The 10,584-nt window shown below is 38.6% G+C and overlaps 1 protein-coding gene across 2 annotated transcripts in view; it reads right to left on the bottom strand.

Moving 5' to 3' along the window:
* MORF4L2 (mortality factor 4 like 2) overlaps nucleotides 1-6,903 on the bottom strand; it is a 15,502-nt gene extending 8,599 nt beyond the window's left edge. Inside the window, exons 1-4 of one of the 2 annotated variants that reach the window (XM_006899242.1) lie at nucleotides 6,716-6,903; nucleotides 5,388-5,476; nucleotides 4,941-4,983; nucleotides 139-144 (exon numbers count right to left, since the gene is read on the bottom strand). The gene's annotated coding sequence lies outside the window, so the exon portion shown is untranslated. The remainder of the gene's footprint in view (nucleotides 1-138; nucleotides 145-4,940; nucleotides 4,984-5,387; nucleotides 5,477-6,715) is intronic. The other variant, XM_006899243.1, reaches the window with a different exon arrangement.
* Between the last annotated feature and the right edge of the window lie 3,681 nt (nucleotides 6,904-10,584).

Raw genomic sequence — 10,584 nt, 5'->3', positions numbered from 1 at the left:
TCTCCAGCACCACAGCTCAAAGGCATCAATTCTCCTTCTATCCTCCCTAGTCATTGTCCAACTCTCTGATGCATAACAAGTGATTGCAAAGACCAGCGCACCTTAGTCTCTCAGAGGTATACAGACATTATTACTGACATGAGCCTTGCATTACTATTGAAAATTTGCATTATCTCCTAGGATTTGTTAAAGGACCAGTGTTGGCAGCAGGTAGTGGCATGGTGCTGTACTGTGAACTATTACTTACAGAATAGTACTTCCTCCCACCCCCTTTTAACATAATTCACTGAAACCAAGGTAAAGGGGACAAGTATCTGAGCCTATTAGAGAATTGCTGCAAGTCATAGGAGTGAAAAATCTAAAAGATCGTTTTGAGGTTTCTGTAGTGCAAAGGCTCCACAAAACAAGATAGTAAAATAGCAACTAAGGAAAGCAAGCTTACCCAGTGCAGATAAGACTAGGTAAAGCATGTGCCAGGCTGAAAAAAAAAAAGCCACCCTATTTTTGAAGCCATACAATAAAAGGGAAGATTCACCCTTTAGATATCTGGCTTTTAAAAAGACATAAAAAACAAAACACCAACCAACCACTTAAAAGTTTTTGGATAGCTTTCTGGTTGTCACTACACTTTAAATTTCCATTCCCAGAAACTTTAATTGCTCCATGGATTGGTGACAGATGCTTAACACACATTCTTTTTAAAATCTCAAAAACTCATTTCACTGACCTGACTCTGATAGTAACCCTATATTGTTGTTGCTATGTATGTATCATGAGGTCGGAAATGACTCATAACTGACCCTTCAGTGAGTTTTCAGAGGCAGTCACAAAGGAGATTGCTTACCTCCCATGGAGTAACCAATGGATTCGTACCACATGCTTTTGGAATTGTAGCACAGCTTCTTACTGTTAGGCCACCAGAGCTCATGACTGTAGAACTGTATTATAGAATTTTCAATGCTGTGCTCTTTACAGAAGGAGCCTTGGTGGTACAGTGGTTGAATAATTGGCTGCTACGCAAAGTCACTTTCACAAGTTGAAGATGTGGCAGTCTGCTTCTGTAAAGATTCAAGCTTTGGAAATCCTATAGGGCAGTTGGACTGCTAAGACAGAAATCAATTTGATGGCAGTGGGTTGGGCTTGGTCTTACAGAAGTATACTACCACATCTTTCTCCAAGAGCAGAGGCTGACCTTTCAGTTTATAGTCAAGTGCTTAACCACTGTGCTCCCAGGTATATAAAAGAAGATAGTAGAAAACTACTGAATCCAAGAAAGGTTACCTGACACATGGAGAAAACAAGGGCAAAACAAGAACTACGCATCAAGTATCTTTCCAATCATTCAGCTCTTAGGCCAGAAACTGAGAAATCATTTGCAGTATGTACCTTTCGTTTCATACTTTAATTTTAATCTTTGTATAAATATACATTTAAACAGATTTGAGCTCATAATGGATAGCAAATCTTAGCTTTTTCTTTTTAAAATTTACCATTTTAACTAATCTTTGTCTCATATTACAAAGGTCATAGGTTTCCATTCATTTTGAGTTGTATCTTCCATCAAATGATTTATCATAATTTACTTAACTACTCCTTCCTCTTTTTATCTATAACTACAAATTATAACATTCTTGCCGTCATTTCATACCATTCCTTTGTAATATTCCCAAATGTGGATTAGTGGGTAAAGATGTCTAACAGTTTCAAGGTTCTTAATGTTATCAATTTACCTCCTATAAAGTGTAAAAACATTGCTATTACATCATATACCCTGCCCAACAGTAGGTAACCTTGTGAAAATATTTGTGAATCTGAAGTAAAGGGGGTTTAAGTGAGCATTTAGCAGTGATGTTTATGTATATTGGCCATTTACATTTCAGCTCTTGTCCTGGAGTTTGTTTTTGATGATTTTATCTTACAGCTTCATATATTAAGAAATGCATTTTATTTTGGCAAATATTTCCTAATGTTTTCTGTATGATTTTAAATCTTCCACCCACTTGAGTCATCGTGTACTGTCAAGTCAGAATTGACTCATAGCTGACCATTCAGCGAGTTTTTCAGAGACAGTTCCTTCCATGGGAGGAAAGTGTCCATCTTTTCCCTTGGAGCAGCTGGTAGATTTGAATCATCTGCTTCCGGGGTTGGCAATGCAACTCCTCACCATGAAGTCTTAAATGGTTTATCAAATACGTATTTTTTTCTTCTGTTGTTTTCAAGTGAAAAAATTAAGATGATGTATTTTGTAAGGTATGTGCTAACAATCCCATATAATTAAATAAATTTTCCTTCATATACCTATATCAAATACACAAAGATGTGGATATTTTCCCCTCCCTACCTCCTTCCTCAACCCTAAAGGATCCCCTAAAAAACTGGCATTTTTTTTTTCAAAATTTTTATGTGTATACAAATACATCTTTAAAATAGAATGCTGTGTAATCATATATTTTCATAATTTGTTTTAATACATGAGAGAATCTATTGTTCCACACCTTGCTTTTCTCTTTAAGATGTTATACTGAGTAGCGCTAGTGCTGTAGCCTAGACCAAGCTATACTGCTTTTTAAAAAAAAGGCATCTTTCATGTCAGTACATACCAAGCTCATTTTTTTAAAACATTAACATTATTGCCTGTCAATTTTATGTACAATAGTTTATCCAGTTCCATTCAGATGGTTCTCATTTCAAATGTTTTAACAGTACAGCTGTATTAGAACATTAACTATCTATTTCTGGAGGAAAATTCCCAGATGTGAAATAATTTGGTGAAGAGCTGCTTATCCACAAGTTTAAGCCAAATCCACCTCATAAAGAACCGTTTCAATTTGTATTCCCAGCAAAAGTACAGTAAGTAATTTCACCAATTTTTTTTTTCAATAGTATTGGATAAATGCTGTTTTTGGTAATTTAATAAGCAGCAATTTTTTTTAACTTGCAAAATATCAACTATCTTTTTTCATATACTCACTGGCTATTTAACTTTTCCCCTATTCTACTGGTTTCTACTTGTTGATTAATATTGATTCCTAGTAATTAATAATTCAGGATCAATTTTTTCCCCAACTGTGGTCTATCTCTTAAGTGTTTATAGTGTTTTAAGAATGTGTGTGCATGTGCACACACACATGCTTAATAGAAAATTTTGTCATTTTCCCCCCCTTTGTGGCTTTTATGCCATGCTTAGAGAAAATGCTCCCAAACCAACATTATAAAAATTACTGCCTGTACTATTCTCTGGTATATTTCTAGCATTCCCCTTACATTTAAATCTTTCTGCCATCCAGAGTTTTTCTCTTCATTAAGACATATTTTCCCAAATATGTAAAAAATTTTCAGTCAATAAACGAACAGTCCACCCTTCTGCCAATACTTTGAAATGCTATCTCTTAACATTCTAAATTCCTACAGATACACAGGTCTTTTGTGGTACTCCTCAATTTTTTTTATTGTTCCCAATTGTTTGATTATTCTCAAATACCACACTGGTTAATTATCATAGCTTACAGCATAAAAACTGCCCTTGAACAACACAAGGAAGGATCATTTAAAGAAGGCAAAACACTGGAGCTGACCCCCAGTTTGGTAAAATTAAAATGTGGTATATATCCATAATATGAAAATATCATGCTGAGAGAAAACCGCTGTGAAAGCAATAAAAATCTACAGATACCAAGACATTCAAGACAATCTAAACAAAATCAGGTAGTTGGAAAACAATCTGTAAAAAAACCCCACAAAACCTTTTTTAATATATATATAACCACACACATTTTCCAACAAGGCACACAATTTAGAAGGAAATAAACCAAACTGGTAATAGTGGTTATCTCTGGGATTATCTCTTAGAGAATTGAAGGCAAAAGGAAACCAAGCCTACTCTCCAAAATTCAAATTTAACAAAGAGAGTGTAGTCAGACATAGATTGTGATAAAACTGGAATTAAAATATTTGTAAAATTTTCAATGATGTTCTGAGATAGTCTTATCCATGGATCTTAATATAGTCAAATCATTCAGACTGGTTTCCTGCCTTCCTTCTAGGTTCTGTCCATCCCTAAAGGCTAAGCTTAAATGTTTCCTTCTTAAAGTTTTTCTATTTCAGGGTACCCTGCTCTTATTGTTTCAGTACTACCATTAAAGTGTCATCACTGTTATTTTTTGTTTCAACTGGTAGGTAAGGTAGGAAGGGGAAAAAAGGAGTATTTTTCCTTATTATCTTTAGCTTTCAATCATTCTCCAAAAGGCTTTATATAGAGGGGGTTTCTGCCTATGCATCTAGTAGATTTCTTCCATTAGCATAGCACCTCCTCTGAAAATTAACTTTGAGGAGATAGAAAATTTAAAAAAAAAAAAGTAAGGGAAATTAAGTTGTCCAGACAATGAAAAGCCTTCCGGAATTCATTCTCTCAAGTGTGCGATGGATTATTTAGGAATGTAGACTCTAAAATCTTTATGGATGGATATATCACAAAATGGCAAACACCTCCTAATTCGATGGAATAAACCTTTAACCATGCATATACCACATCAGTTACATTTACATAAAGTCTCACTTCTGGATTTTTAAAGATCTCCTTTGTGTTTAATAGTTTATTGCTTATTTTCAAGACTGCGGACAAAGTGAGAATGGTAGAAAAATAAATATAGCACAATTTTCTAGATGTACTTATGATAAAGGTTCAGCACCTGGGAAATTCTGACAAATATGATCATTGTACTTGAAACCCTTCTAGATTGTTATGACAAGACAGAAGTCAAAATCTCAGAATTCAACATTAGTCTTAATTGTTGCTTCTTGAAAATCAGGTGAGAAACCAGCAATATACATTTTTTAAACAATTCTGAAGATAGCTAGCTACTACTGCTTTTAAAAGGGTGGTGATTGCGCGTAAAACAGGATTTATCAGGATTCATCATTATCAAAGTATTTATATGAACCAGGCTCTGTCCTGGTACTTTATATGTAATCCTTAAAAAAATTCTGTGAGGCAGGAACTGTTGTTTGCCTCTATTTTACACATAAATACAGGTACAAAATGTTAACTATCTCACCCAGGATTACATAGTAAGTATATGAACCAGTATTTTTTTCTTAAGTCAATATGTATATGGAAAACCCCAAAGTAAGAAAAACAGGAACATATGGATAATGCAACTAATCACAGGGCACCACTGCAGAATGTTTTCTCAAAGGACACAAGGTTATTTAAATCTTCTACCATGTAGGCCTCTATATTTTCTATACTAGAAGCACCACCTTTTCCTGATTAGCAGAGTGTTTCTTAGACAAGAGCTTATTAGTCTTCAAAGTCTTCTGGGCCTTTAGGAAGACCATGTGGCATTTTCCTGTTTGATGATTGAAGCTAGGAGAAAGGAAGCACTTACCCAAGTTTCTGTAATGAGGGATAGTTCTGTACTAGGATCAGACTTTCTGATCCTTACTGTACAAGAAATTGAGTTTTTCTGATGGTGACCTAGAAGGTCAAAAAGGGGATAGGAAAAGATAGAATAAAAAGATTTAAGATTATGGTGGTCTTGTCCATCAGGCAGTGTATTTTTATTACACACAAAGGATACCAAATTTGATAAATAATGTACCATTTTTTTTCTTTCTTGTGGAACACTTTAAAATCATGCGCATTTGTCCAATTTTTTTTTTTTAAAAAAACCCACTTTTCCCAGTATTTCGTGAATGAAAAACCAAATGGCTAAAATCCCCCATGGATCCATTACCCAGTTTCAATTACCAAATGAAGGCCATCTTGTTTCTAGAACCCCACCCACTGCACCCCCCCCGAGATTTTTTTCTGTGCTGAATTGCTGATTTTTATGTTTATTATGGAAAATTTCAAGCATATACCAAGGTAGACAGCAAACCATCAGTAAGCTTCTAACTTTAGGCCAATTTTGTTTCATCTACAGCCCTCTCCACTTTTCCCTTCATAAAAATGATTTTGAAGCAAATCTTAGTCATCGACGTTATTTTGAAGCCAATACTCGACATTTTTGTCATTTAATCTGTAAATATTTGAGTCGATATCACCACTGGATAATTTAAAAAGATAACTACAGACCCTATAATGACTAGAAATGCCAAACATTTGTTTAAAACCATAAAACGGCAAATCAGGGTTTAAATATTCACAACGTGTCTTCTACAATCTTTTACAGATGGTGTATATTAATCAGGATCCCAACAAGGCCTGCCCATCGCATGTGGTTGATTTCCAGCTTGTTCTTGTTCTCAATCGGTAGAATTGTAATCTGGACTATTCTGAAGCCAATCCCAATTAGGGTTTTATTTCGTCGGTAAAGATCATGCCTCTTAATTCTTCTGGGGAAGCCGATGGGCAGGAAAGGCGCTCTAATGAGCGAATTTACATAATTTATACGTATTTTCTCATTCTGTTATGGGAGGCTTCCTCGCCATATTAATGATGGCCACAGCAGCCAAGCTTCGTAATAATTACCTTATACGCATTATTTCACTTAACCCTCAGTATACAAGGCTCTGGGGTAGATACTATTATTATCACCGTTTTACAAATATGGAAACCGAGACACAGAAAGAACAGGAGCCTTGCCCGAGCTGGGCGTTGTCAAAACAGGAATCTGGACGAACTCGGCACGATTGGGAAGCCACTAGCTGATTGTATCTATTTATAAAATAAAGAGAAATCGCCAACCATTCCTCCCCACCCCCACCCAGAAACCTGAAAGGAGAAGCCAGCTCTTTCCAACAGCCGACGTGTAACAACCTCCGTTCCTCCAACCGCCATAGTAAAGCCAGGTTTCTCTGGCAACTGATATCCATAGGCAGACACGTCATCATAGAGGCGGGCTTAGGCTCTTCAGCCAATCGTATTCATCGTGTCTAAGTTTTAGAATGTTCTATAACCAAATGATTGGAAGAGGGCTTCCACGTCAGCAGTGACACTTAGCCGCAGTAAAGGCGGGTGCTAGCAACCTGCTTCTTCACGCTTAAGATCCAGAGCGAGCCAATCTCCTTCCTCCTTTAGTATGGACTGCAGCCAATCACTCTAGCCCTCTTGGGTTCTTAGCCCACCCTCCAACTCGCGACAGCCTTTGGGTCATAAGTCAGAGTGTTCACGTGGCCTATTTTTACGACTCAGAGTTCCCCGAACCAGAAAGTTGTTTTTTGGTTGATGTTTTTGCCCTTTTTGTAGCGAGGCATTATGGGGCCCAACCCTCTGGAAAAGGAAGTGTCTACGTGGCCTGCGGAAACGGGATGGGCGGAAATGAGCTAAGGTTCCCGCCTGTAGAAAAGCGCGAAGTGAAGCCTGGCGCCACACCCCCTCCCTCCCTCCTCCCCCACCCGAGGCACTCGTGTGGTTATAGTTGAGCTGCTTGAGAGTGGAGTTGTTGAGGGTCTTGGGCGCGGGTCGTTTGGCCTCCAGGGTGTGCGCCCAGGTGAGCTTTAATGGCCTTGAAGCATTAAGGCGTTAGTGTTTATGTGAGATAACCTGTATATATATATGCGCACACATGGGTATTTTTGTGTGTATCATTGTGTGCGCAGGTGTCTTACGTTTAGGTGCGCTACGTTTAGGTGATGAGTTCATTACAGCGATTGTTCTCTACATTTGCACCAGCTCAAATATTGTTCTAATAAAAAGGAAAATAAGTCAAGCGGATACGTTTCTCCCATGCCAAAATCATGTTCTAAATCACAGCTCACCGTAGGTAAGTGCTAAACCCTCATATTACTCTACTAGCTTTAGTGGTTTAATTTGTAGAATTGTGTTCCAAACCGTAAAGGCAGCTGGTTCGAATCCAGAAGTAGAAAGGTGGGACATCTCCTGTACTGTTTGTTGTTAATGTGCTGTGGAGTCGCCTATGATGCATAGAGACCCTAAATACAACATCTCCTAAGAATGCCCTGGTTCTGAGCCAGTCTCACCGACACCACCACACCTATTCCCACTGCCCTAGTTACTTTATCAATTCATCTCATCCAGTGTCTCTTGCCGCTGTTCCTCCACCCTTCCAAACATGATGTCCTTCTCCAAAGTATGTGAGGGAGTTTCAAAATCCTAGCCTCTAAGGAGAAACTTGGTTTCACCCTCTCTAGGATCGACCCATTTGTTTTCTTGGCTGTCCCTGGTATGTTCAAACCCACTGCAGCGTCTGCTAGGTGCTCCAACTCGATGGCAACGAGTGGTTTTATTTAGAAACTTAAAGAAACAGCTGCTTTCATTTTCCTACCCCCTTTCTTCTTCCGCCTCCATTCCTAGTTGTCCCTCCTTTCCTTCTTCCTGGTGCCCTGCCCCTTCATGCATGTCTTTCTCCACATCCTCCGCCCTCCCATTTCCGGCTCCTACCTTCCTTCCTCCCATAACTGTTCTCTACGCCCTCTCGTACTCCCCTCCCTTTCTCCCAGCCTGCCCTCTAGTGCCCCTCCCCAAAGTTGCAAGCAAGTCTAGCACAAATAATAATTTTTCTGGGAATAAATACGATAGCCCCTCCCTCTACGAAGGACTGTACATTTCTGTGGAAGCTGAGATTCTCTTACCTTTCTGTTGGATCACAAAGCACAGTGCCTTTCAGGCGAATACATGCTTGATTAATTTTCTAGAAAGTTCTCTAGATGAGGTTTATACCGCTAAAGTCGCCCACTAGATGTCGCCAAAGCCCAGCAAAGGTTTGGCTGATTAGTCCCTGGAATTATGGGATTTTGTCCTCTTATTTTTTGGTTTGTTTTCTCTAGCGGCTATGTGTATTTTTTTTATTTTTAGGAGGAAAGTGAATCTAACCTAGACTTTGTCCTAAAATTAAAAAAAAAGTCCCATTTCTTTCTTTATCCATTTACAATTTTTTTTTTTTCTTCCCTCACTCTCTCTCTCCTATGCCTTATTTTATCAGGGAAATGATGATTGCCTTGGGGCACTGATGATGGTAAAGATTATCTTTTCTCTTTCCTTTCCATTAGTGTTAAAATCATCCGCATACAGAGGCCTGTCTCCAAGAGAATGCCAAATTCCTTAAAATAGCCTATGCGTATTTTCATACTTACATAGAGGAGCTCGGGTGATGAACTCCTTAGGGAATTGACCAGCTAACCTTTGAAAGACACCACCTCTCTGGCTATTGGAATTCATGAACTCTGACTCTGGGGAGAAAGATGGACAATTTCCAGCCCCCTTTGGAAGGTTCTGACTTGATAGTAATGAATTTAGTTGATTTAGTTAGTAAATCCTGGTGGCATAATGCATAAGGTATCTATCGCTAGCTATAAAGGTCAATAGTTTGAATATATCAGCTCCTGCGAGGTACTTAGGTCTCAGAAACCCAACAAAGGGTCACAATGGCTTGAAATGCACTCTGTGGACAGTGGGTTTGGTTTGAGGTAAAACCTGGAAACTGACACTGAAGAATTCTTTAATTTCTTAAAGTTTTTATTTTCGTATATGTGTGAGCACTCTATTTTCTGCAGTGACCTATAAATTGGGTGATTATTACCATTATTTTACAGTGAGTTATGTCTTTAGCGTCATCTCTTTTGAACTCTATTCCACTATTTTTATACGTCCTACTGCTTTGGTGGTCCCTAGGGAGTTGCACTGCTAACCTAAAGGCACCTGGTACCTATCTGGTGATACAATTCACCAGTAACTCCAGGTGAATATTGAACAATCTCCTCCTTCAGAGGAGCCTTCTTATAGCCTTCAGAAAACCTTCTAGAGGGTCAGTAATAAGTCACTTCAGATTTGATGACAAGTTCTTGAGAGCTGCTCTGGGTTAATGAGTTATTTTCTGTGATCTTCAGGTTTCTGTCATCCTTTGCTCAAGATAGGGCAAAGTTTAGTGTTCATAGGGTGGCTGGAAATCATAGTAGATTTGATGGCACATAACAAAAACATGTTCATTTCACATGGATATTTTCATTTATTCTTTATAAAATCCTTTTCAAATGGGTGGTTGTTGTTCTGGTGGTGGTCTTATGTGCTGTCAAGTCGCCTGAAACCCATAGTGACAACAGCTCTGAAGCTGACCCTGTCCTGTGTCAGTCTCACTGACTCCAACACACCCATTGCCCTAAGTTACTGTATCAATCCAGCTCTTCCGGGGTCTTCCTCTTCTGTGCTTCACCTTTCTGAGCATGATGTCCTTCTCCAAGGATAAGTCCCCTTGGCCACATGCTCAAAGTATGCGAAATGGCACGTCAAAATCCTAGCCACCAAGGAGAAACATGGTTTCACCCTCTCCAAGACAAATCTATTTGTTTTCTTGGCGGTACATGGTATGTTCAAGACTCTTCTCCAGCAGCACAACTCAAAGCCATCAATTCTTCTTCTATCATCCTTAGTCATCGTCCATCTCTCTGATGCATTTGCAAGTACTTACAAAGACCATAGCCTGGACCAGTGCACCTTAGTCTATAGACTGACATCGTTGCTTCTTAGTTACTACTCTGGAAAGGTCCCTGACAGCAGATTTACATAATACAATTAATCTTTTGATTTCCTGACTGATTCAAGTTGTTGTTGTTGTTGTTGTTGTTATGTGCCATCGAGTCGTTTGCGACTCATAGCGACCCTATGTACAACAGCCCTAAACCGTG

This window comes from Elephantulus edwardii, unplaced genomic scaffold (assembly GCF_000299155.1).
Source record: "Elephantulus edwardii isolate Elephantulus edwardi_28Jun2011 unplaced genomic scaffold, EleEdw1.0 scaffold00249, whole genome shotgun sequence".
NCBI lineage: Eukaryota > Metazoa > Chordata > Mammalia > Macroscelidea > Macroscelididae > Elephantulus > Elephantulus edwardii.
This window is presented reverse-complemented; position numbering and strand designations above follow the sequence as displayed.